Genomic DNA, 10,175 nt, shown 5'->3' on the forward strand with positions numbered 1-10,175 from the left:
CTGGGGACAGCAAGGAGTCATCATGCCAGGTAGTCCTGAGGCATGGTCTTAGGGCTCAGGTCCTCCGAGAGAGAGAAAGAAAGAGAATTAGAGAGAGCATACTTAAATTCACACAGGACACCGGATAAGACAGGAGAAGTACTCCAGATATAACAAACTGACCCTAGCCCCACATAAACTACTGCAGCATAAATACTGGAGGCTGAGACAGGAGGGGTCAGGAGACACTGTGGCCCCATCCAATGATGAGCCTGAACAGGGCCAAACAGGAAGGACATAACCACACCCACTTTGCCAAACCACAGCCCCCACACCACTAGAGGGATATCTTCAACCACCAACTTACCATCCTGAGACAAGGCCAAGTATAGCCCACAAAGATCTCCACCACGGCACAACCCACCTTGGGACCTAAAAGTATAAGCAGTGCTCTAACTCCCCTTGCACTGGTCTGGAGCAATGAAGTAGTGATGCAGTGTACCGTACTAAACCATAAATTACCTGTAAGTCCCACAGCATAATCACAAAACTTTTTGTTGAGCAACCACTGAATGTTTGTGCTTTTCTAATAACAGTTTTCTGTGTTCATGCAAGTGACTGATTGAACAAATCCTCACTATCAGTATCTGCAATTTGGCAGTACGCCCAGATGCTTGTTTTGAGAATGAAAGATCTCTCTGTTTCAAGGTCTCAGCTTAGAGACAAGAATCCTTGTGAGGTATTGGTCTGTCACACGCATGACCCAGTATTGGTCGGTCACATGAATGAAGCAAACGTTAATGATGAATTAATGACGAATTAATAAGCTAAATCATGCAACTCTAACTTGTCTCTATATAAGAGATCTAACGGGACTGCCCCCCGATGGAGCTCCTTACAGATGTTCACTATGGTGCATCAAGTTTGTTGGAACCTCTCCAGTTAACTGATAATGAACAATGATTCCTTTAAGATTGACTTTGAGTGTCCCTGAGTAAGATTTTCCACAACAGATGTGACAAATCTTGATTTAGTGGTTTATGATAGGGTGAGCATTAGAATAGAACAAGACTCCTCAATATTTGCAGCCATAGGTGATATCTTCCTAGGAGCTTAGCCGTCATCAGTATTGTGAAATAATTATAACGTTAAGGTAAGATCTGAATGGGATTTGCTGATCCAAGAGCAGCGTTGCCTTTCTTTTGATCCCATCAGGATCGACACGTGCCTCAACGAAACACTTAGCGAACGTTCTCTCTGCGTGGTGTTTTGGGAAACATATGTTACATCTTTGTCTGTTGTAGGAAAGATGCTTCATAAAACACTCGTAAGGCTAAGTTCCATTGCTATCGGGCAACAAGGTTCTGGTCTGTTTGGTTGCTAGGTGAAGACAGGTTCCTGGGTCCAGAGTGATGAGTGATGTGTCAGTAAATTGGCCAGTACTTGTCTTCAGAGGTGTGGCTATGCTTGTCCTTAGTCTGTCACTACAGTCATAGCTTCTCTGGCCTGAAGCAGACACAAGACGACAAGACTGTTTTCCTAGTACAGACTGGAGTTTACTACAACGGTCACAGGCTTCATCAATAAGTGCATGGATGATGTTGTCCCCACAGTGACTATAAGAATGTATCCCAACCAAAAACCATGGATTATAGGCAATATCCGTGCTGGGCTAAAAGCTAGAGCTACCACTTACAGCCTGTTTAAACAAGGTCACCGGGCCAAACGGACTACCAGGGCGCTTTCTCAAAGTATAACCAGACCAGCTGGCAAGTGTCTTCACGAACAGTTGTAATCTCTCGTTGTCCCAGTCCTTAATCCCAACATGTTTCAAGCTGATCACCATTGTCCCTTTTCCCATAAACTCCAAGGTAACCTGTCTAAACGACTATCGCCTTGTAGACACTCACATCTGTAATTATGAAGTGCTTTGAAAGGCTGGTCATGACACATAAACACTATCATCCCGAACACCCTGGACCCACTCCAATTCGCATACCGCCCCAACATATCCACAGATGATGCAATCTCAACTGCAATCCACAAAGCCCTTTCCCACCTGGAGAAGAGGGGAAATAACTACAGTTGAAGTTGGAAGTTTACATACACTTAGGTTGAGTCATTAAAACTCATTTTTCAACCACTCCACAAATGTCTTGTTAACAAACTATAGTTTTGACAAGTCAGTTAGGACATCTACTTTGTGCATGACACAAGTCATGTTTCCAACAATTGTTTACAGACAGATTATTACTTATAATTCACTGTATAAAAATTCCAGTGGGTCATAAATGTACATACACTAAGTTGACTGTGCCTTTAAACATCTTGTAAAATTTCAGAAAATGATGTCATGGCTTTAGAAGCATCTGATAGGCTAATTGACATCATTTGAGTCAATTGGAGGTGTACCTGTGGATGTATTTCAAGGCCTACCTTCAAACTCAGTGCCTTTTTGCTTGACATTATGGGAAAATCAAAAGAAATCAGCCAAGACCTCAGAAAGTCTGGTTTATCCTTGGGAGCAATTTCCAAACACCTGAAGGTACCACGTTCATCTGTACAAACAATATTACGCAAGTATAAACACCATGGGACCATGCAGCCGCCATATCGCTCAGGAAGGAGACGCGTTCTGTCTCCTAGAGATTAACGTACTTTGGTGCGAAAAGTGCAAATCAATCCCAGAACAACAGCAAAGGACCTTGTGAAGATGCTGGAGGAAACAGGTATAAAAGTATCTATATCCACAGTAAAACGAGTCCTGTATCGACATAACCTGAAAGGCCGCTCAGCAAGGAAGAAGCCACTGCTCCAAAACCACCATAAAAAAAAGACTGGTTTGCAACTGCACATGGGAACAAAGATCGTACTTTTGGGAGAAATGTCCTCTGGTCTGATGAAACAAAAATAGAACTATTTGACCATAATGACCATCGCCAAGTTTGGAGGAAAAAGGGGGAGGCTTGCAAGCCGAAGAATATCATCGCAACCGTGAAGCACGGGGGTGGCAGCATCATGTTGTCGGGGTGCTTTGCTGCAGGAGGGCCTGGTGCACTTCACAAAATATATGGCATCACGAGGAGGACAATTATGTTGAAGCAACATCTCAAGATGGGTCTTGGGTCTTCCAAATGGACTATGACCCCAAGCATACTTCCAAAGTATGGACAACAAAGTCAAGGTATTGGAGTGGCCATCACAATGCCCTGACCTCAATCCTATAGAACATTTGTGGGCAGAACAGAAAAAGTGTGTGCGAGCAAGGAGGCCTACAAACCTGACTCAGTTACACCAGCTCTGTCAGGAGGAATGGGCCAAAATCCACCCAACTTATTGTGGGAAGCTTGTGGAAGGCTAACCGAAATGTTTGACCCAAGTTAAACAATTTAAAGGCAATGCTACAAAGTACTAATTGAGTGTATATACACATCTGACCCACTGGGAATGTGATGAAAGAAATAAAAAGTTAAATAAATCACTCGTTACTATTATTCAGACATTTCACATTCTTAAAAGAAAGCGGTGATCCTAACTGCCCTAAGACAGTGTAACGGTTTTCTTTAGGTGAAGTAGAGGTGGACCAAAACACAACGTGGTGGTTATTCATGTTTTTTAATAAAGACACTAGACATGAATAAACTAACAAAAAATGTGGAAAACCAAAAACAGCCCTATCTGGTGCAAAACACATAGACAGGAACAATCACCCACAAACACACAGTGAAACCCAGGCTACCTAAATATGGTTCCCAATCAGAGACAATGACTAACACCTGCCTCTGATTGAGAACCATATCAGGCCAGACATAGAAATAGACAAACAAGACATCCAACATAGAATGCCCACTCAGATCACACCCTGACCAACCAAAAGATAGAAACATACAAAGCAAACTATGGTCAGGGTGTGACAGACAGGGGATTTTTACTAGGATTAAATGTCAGGAATTGTGAAAAACCGAGTGTAAATGTATTTGACTAAGGTGTATGTCAACTGTATGTAAGAATGCTGTTCACAGACTATAGCTCACCGTTCAACACCATAGTCCCTTCCAAGCTCATCACCAAACTGAGGATCCTGGGACTGAACACCTGCCTCTGCAATTGGATCCTGGACTTCCCGACAGGCCTGCCCCAGGTGGACTACCCGCCCCCTCCCCCTTCACCACTCCTCTCTTCACCATGCTGAGCAGCAACTAACCAACACTTTTATCCTTCCCCTGAACTGGATTTATATCCTAACCTCAATCCTGCCCCTTACCCTAAACCGGGTTCATATCTAAATCCCAGCCCTACCTTCTCTATACACTGATCCAACACATTCTTTCCCTTTGGCCCCCCTGTTTATTCATGTTTTTGTTTGGTCTGATGTTTTCTTTAAAATCCTCTTTTTGTTTTTCTTCTTCTACAATCGTAAAGCGACTTTGAGTCCTTGAAAAGCGCTATATACTGTACGTCCCATGTATCATTACGATTACAGAGAGGTCAGAGACATAGCAGTGTGGTGCCAGGACAACAACGTCCCCTTCAACATCAGTAAGACCAAGGAGCTGATCATGTACTACAGGAGAAAAAGGGGAGTTACAGATGCGCCCCCCCCCCCAAAAAAAAAACAGTAAGGGTGAGAGGTTAGCATGTCTTGGGGATATGTTATTTGTGCAACTGTAGCTTTCTCACTCATCATTATTCACGATTCATTCAGGATTATCTGTAATCATGGTAGCATCCACATTCATGTAGAAATGTTCAGAAATACAATCTACTCGTATCGACTCCAAAATGCCACAATACATTATTTACTATTTATTTCTATTGGCCACAAAATAATCTGAAACCAAAACAAAGAGCAAATGCATCCAAGAAATTTGTAGAGTCACAAACTTGATGTAGTGATTGCGTGCTAAGAACATGGGACCGACCAACATTTTTTTGTCTTGTACTGATTGTATGTGGGTGTTTTGATGAGCAGGGTATTGCATTTCTCATTTTGTTTATAGTGTGCAAGTGGAATTCAGCAGATGAGAATGCAAAAGGGTTGGGTATGTTTCCACTTGACACTGCAGAAATACAGTGGGGCAAAAAAGTATTTAGTCAGCCACCAATTGTGCAAGTTCTCCCACTTAAAAAGATGAGAGAGGCCTGTAATTGTCATCATAGGTACACTTCAACTATGACAGACAAAATGAGAAAAAAAATTCCAGAAGATCACATTGTAGGATTTTTTATGAATTTATTTGCAAATTATGGTGGAAAATAAGTATTTGGTCACATGGTCCTTCTGTAGCTCAGTTGGTAGAGCATGGCACTTGTAACGCCAGGGTAGTGGGTTCGATCCCCGGGACCACCCATACGTAGAATGTATGCAGCACACATGACTGTAAGTCGCTTTGGATAAAAGCGTCTGCTAAATGGCATATATTATTTATTATTATTATTACATACAAACAAGCAAGATTTCTGGCTCTCACAGACCTGTAACTTCTTCTTTAAGAGGTCCCTCTGTCCTCCACTCGTTACCTGTATTAATGGCACCTGTTTGAACTTGTTATCAGTATAAAAGACACCTGTTCACAATCTCAAACAGTCACACTCCAAACTCCACTATGGCCGAGACCAAATAGCTGTCAAAGGACACCAGAAACAAAATTGTAGACCTGCACCAGGCTGGGAAGACTGAATCTGCAATAGGTGAGCAGCTTGGTTTGAATAAATTAAATGTGGGAGCAATTATTAGGAAACGGAAGACATACAAGACCATTGATAATCTCCCTCGATCTGGGGCTCCATGCAAGATCTCACCCCGTGGGGTCAAAATGATCACAAGAACCACACGGGGGGACCTAGTGAATTACCTGCATAGAGCTGGGACCAAAGTAACAAAGCCTACCATCAGTAACACACTACGCCACCAGGGACTCAAATCCTGCAGTGCCAGACGTGTCCCTCTGCTTAAGCCAGTATATGTCCAGGCCCGTCTGAAGTTTGCTAGAGAGCATTTGGATGATCCAGAAGAAGATTGGGAGAATGTCATATGGTCAGATGAAACCAAAATATAACTTTTTGGTAAAAACACAACTCGTCGTGTTTGGAGGACAAACAATGCTGAGTTGCATCCAAAGAACACCATACCTACTGTGAAGCATGGGGGTGGAAACATCATGCTTTGGGGCTGTTTTTCTGCAAAGGGACCAGAACAACTGATCTGTGTAAAGGAAAGAATGAATGGGGCCATGAGATTTTGAAAACGTTTGACCTCTGTCATTGCCAACAAAGGGTATATAACAAAGTATTAAGATAAACTTTTGTTATTGACCAAATACTTATTTTCCAAAATAATTTGTAAATAAATTCATTAAAAATCCTACAATGTGATTTTCTGGATTTTATTTCTCATTTTGTCTGTCATAGTTGAAGTGTACCTATGATGAAAATTACAGGCCTCTCTCATCTTTTTAAGTGGGAGAACTTGCACAATTGGTGGCTGACTAAATACTTTTTTGCCCCACTGAATGTATTAGATGTTATGTGTTCCGATTGGTTGTTTGAATTTACATATCAATAAGGTGTTATGCCATTGGTCATGCTTGCAGATAGGGGGATATCATAAATGTAAATCTAAGCTTGACATGCAAGCGGTAGGTCTGAAATATTGTTTCTATTTTTATATTTACAATATGTATACTACCATTCAAAAGTTTGGGGTCACTTGGAAATGTCCTTGTTATTGAAAGAAAAGCAATTTTTTTTGTCCATTAAAATAACATCAAATTGATCAGAAATACAGTGTAGACATTGTTAATGTTGCAAATGGCTACTGTAGCTGGAAACGGCTGATTTTTAATGGAATATCTACATAGGCGTACAGAGGCCCATTATTAGCAACCATCACTCTTGTGTTCCAATGGCACGTTGTGTTAGCTAATCCAAGTTCATAATTTTAAAAGGCTAATTGATCATTAGAATTCCCTTTTGAAATTATGTTAGCACAGCTGAACACTTGCACTGATTAAAAAAGCAATAAAACTGGCCTTCTTTAGACTAGTTGACTATCTGGAGCATCAGCATTTGTGGGTTCGGTTACAGGCTCAAAATGGCCAGAAACAAAGGCTTTCTTCTGAAACTCATCAGTCTATTCTTGTTCTGAGAAATGAAGGCTATTTCATGCAAGAAATTACCAAGAAACGGAAGATCTCGTACAACTCTGTGTACTACTCCCTTCATAGAACAGCGCAAACTGGCTCTAACCAGAATAGAAAGAGGGGTGGGAGGCCCTGGTGCACAACCAAGCAAGAGGACAAGTACATTAGAGTGTCTAGATTGAGAAACGTCTCACAAGTCCTTAACTGGCAGCTTCAATAAATTGTCCCTGCAAAACACCAGCCTCAACGTCAACAGTGAAGAGGTGACTCCGGGATGCTGGCCTTCTAGGCAGAATTCCTCTGTCCAGGGTCTGTATTCTTTTGCCCATCTTAATCTTTTATTGGCCAGTCTGAGATATGGCTTTTTCTTTGCAACTCTGCCTAGAAGGCCAGCATCCTGGAGTCACCTCTTCACTGTTGACATTGAGACTGAAGTTTTGCAGGGACTATTGATTGAAGCTACCACCAACTCATTCAAGGGTTTTTCTTTATTTTTTACTATTTTCTACATAGTAGAATAATAGTGAAGATGTCAACATTATGAAATAACACATATGGAATCATGTATTTACCAAAGAAGTGTTAAACAATCCAAATATTTTATATTTGAGATTCTTCAAAGTGACCACCCTTTGCCTGATGACAAGCCTTGCAAACTCTTGGCATTCTCTCAACCAGCTTCACCTGGATTGCTTTTCCAACAGTCTTGAAGGAGTTCCCACAAATGCTGAGCACTTGTTGGCTGCTTTTCCTTCCCTCTGCGGTCCTACTCATCCCAAACCAGCTCAATTGGGATGAGGTCGGGTGATTGTGGAGGCACGGTGATCTGATGCAGCACTCCATCACTCTCCTTCTAGGTCAAATAGCCCTTACACAGCCTGGAGGTGTGTTGGGTCATTGTCCTGTTAAACAACTAATTATATTCCCACTCAGCGCAAGTCAGATGGGATGGTGTATCACTGCAGAATGCTGTGGTAGCCTTACTAGTTAAGTGTGACTTGAATTGTAAACAAATCACAGACAGTGGCATCAGCAAAGCAACCCCACACTATCACACCTCCTCCTCCGTGCTTCACGGCGGGAACTACAAATGCAGAGATCATCCGTTCACCTACTTTGCGTCTCACATAGACAAGGCTGTTGGAACCAAAAATCTCAAATTTGGACTCATCAGACCAAAGGACAGATTTCAACCGGTCTAATGTCCATTGCTACTTTTTCTTGGCCCAAGCAAGTCTCTTCTTCTTATTGGTGTCCTTTTAATAGTGGTTTCTTGCAGCAATTCGACCATGAAGGCCTCATTCATGCAGTCTTCTCTGAATAGCGGATGTTGATGTGTGTCTGTTACTTGAACTCTGAGAACCATTTACTTCGGCTGGCATTTTTTGGGCTGGTAACTCTAATGAACTTATCCTCTGCAACAGAGGTAACTCTGGGTCTTCCTTTCCTGTGGCGGTCACCATGAGAACCAGTTTCATCATAGCGCTTGATAGTTTTTGCAACAGCACTTGAAGAAACTTTCAAAGTTATTTTCCTGTGCTTTCTAAAAGTATTCAGACCCCTTAACTTTCTTGACATTTTGTTACGTTAGAGCCTTATTCTAAAACAAATTTAAAAAAACATAAAACGGATATATCACTTTTACATACGTTTTCAGACCCTTTACTCAGTACTTTGTTGACGCACATTTGGCTGAGATTACAGCTTCAAGTCTTCTTGGGTATGACACTACAAGCTTGGCACACCTGTATTTGGGGAGTTTCTCCCATTCTTCTCTGCAGATCCTCTCAAGCTCTGTCAGGTTGGATGGGGAGTGTCGCTGCACAGCTATTTTCAGGTCTCTCCAGAGATGTTCGATCGGGTTCCTAATGTTTGGTATGCTGTAGTGTAGTCATGACAGTAGACATGACCCGTGTCAGCTGTGCAGTTAATCTTCTTCTGACAGTTGTCTCTATTTGGTGGCAACACACATAGAGATCACAGGCGGTATGTGGTACCTTCATTGCGGAGGACGGGCTCATTTTAATTGCTAGAACGGAATACATGTAATGGTATCAAAAACGCCAAACAAGTGGTTTCCATGGGTTTGATACCATTCCATTTACTCCATCCCAGCCATTATTAAGAGCAGGCCTCCTCTCACAGCCTACTGTGATAGGTTACACCCAAGCACCAAAATAGAATAGGCATGATGCAGATGTTTTAACAACTGTTAAGACAAGCTATCTCAGAGGAGAGAAAGTGAATGTACCAAGTAAGTCATTGTACTGAGGTATGTTTTTTATAGAAGACATGTCTTGCTGCTTTTTGTTCGATGTTGCTCTGTCTGTATGCTACGTCTTGCTTGTCCTATGTTGCTCTGTCTGTATGCTATGTCTTGCTTGTCCTATGTTGCTATGTCTTGCTTGTTCTATGTTGCTATTGTCTATATTGTAATTGTTTTTAATAACCTGCCCAGGGACTGCGGTTCAAAATTAGCCGGCTGGCTAAAACCGGCACTTTTACTGAAACGTTGATGAATGTGCACTGTCCCTGTAAAAATAAAAAATAAACTCAAACTCAAACTCATGATACTGCCAGTATGAGTACAACTGGTTCTGGAACTATGATGCCAGCTCTTTCTCTCTCCCAATCGGAACTGTTTACACAGCTTTATCCTTGCACCATATCATCTCTACAATTCTGCCTGATAGTTCTATGGTATTGTATGGGATTAACATGGATTGAGTGCTCTTTCAGGAGTTCTGAATCGTAAATGGGGATGCGCTGTCCCTGTGCTCAGTGCCTGAAGGTCAGTGGACCAGCTGGACTGGGAAGGGGAATGCCAGAGAGAAAGAGGGAGGGAGTTACCCGTCATACATGATCTGAGCCGACCTCCACCCCGCCCCGCCCCGCCCCGCCCCTCCCTCCTGGCCCTCCCTCTCTACTCTTAACTGTGTGTTCTGAATGTGGTTCAACAGGCTGGACCGCCTCCAGCACACTCTAGGGCTGGGCTGGAACAGCTGTTCAAGCATGTGTGTATGTGTGTACGTACATGTGTCAGTACATCTATGT

The sequence above is a fragment of the Oncorhynchus gorbuscha genome, linkage group LG10, assembly GCF_021184085.1.
Source record: "Oncorhynchus gorbuscha isolate QuinsamMale2020 ecotype Even-year linkage group LG10, OgorEven_v1.0, whole genome shotgun sequence".
Classification (NCBI taxonomy): Eukaryota; Metazoa; Chordata; class Actinopteri; order Salmoniformes; family Salmonidae; genus Oncorhynchus; species Oncorhynchus gorbuscha.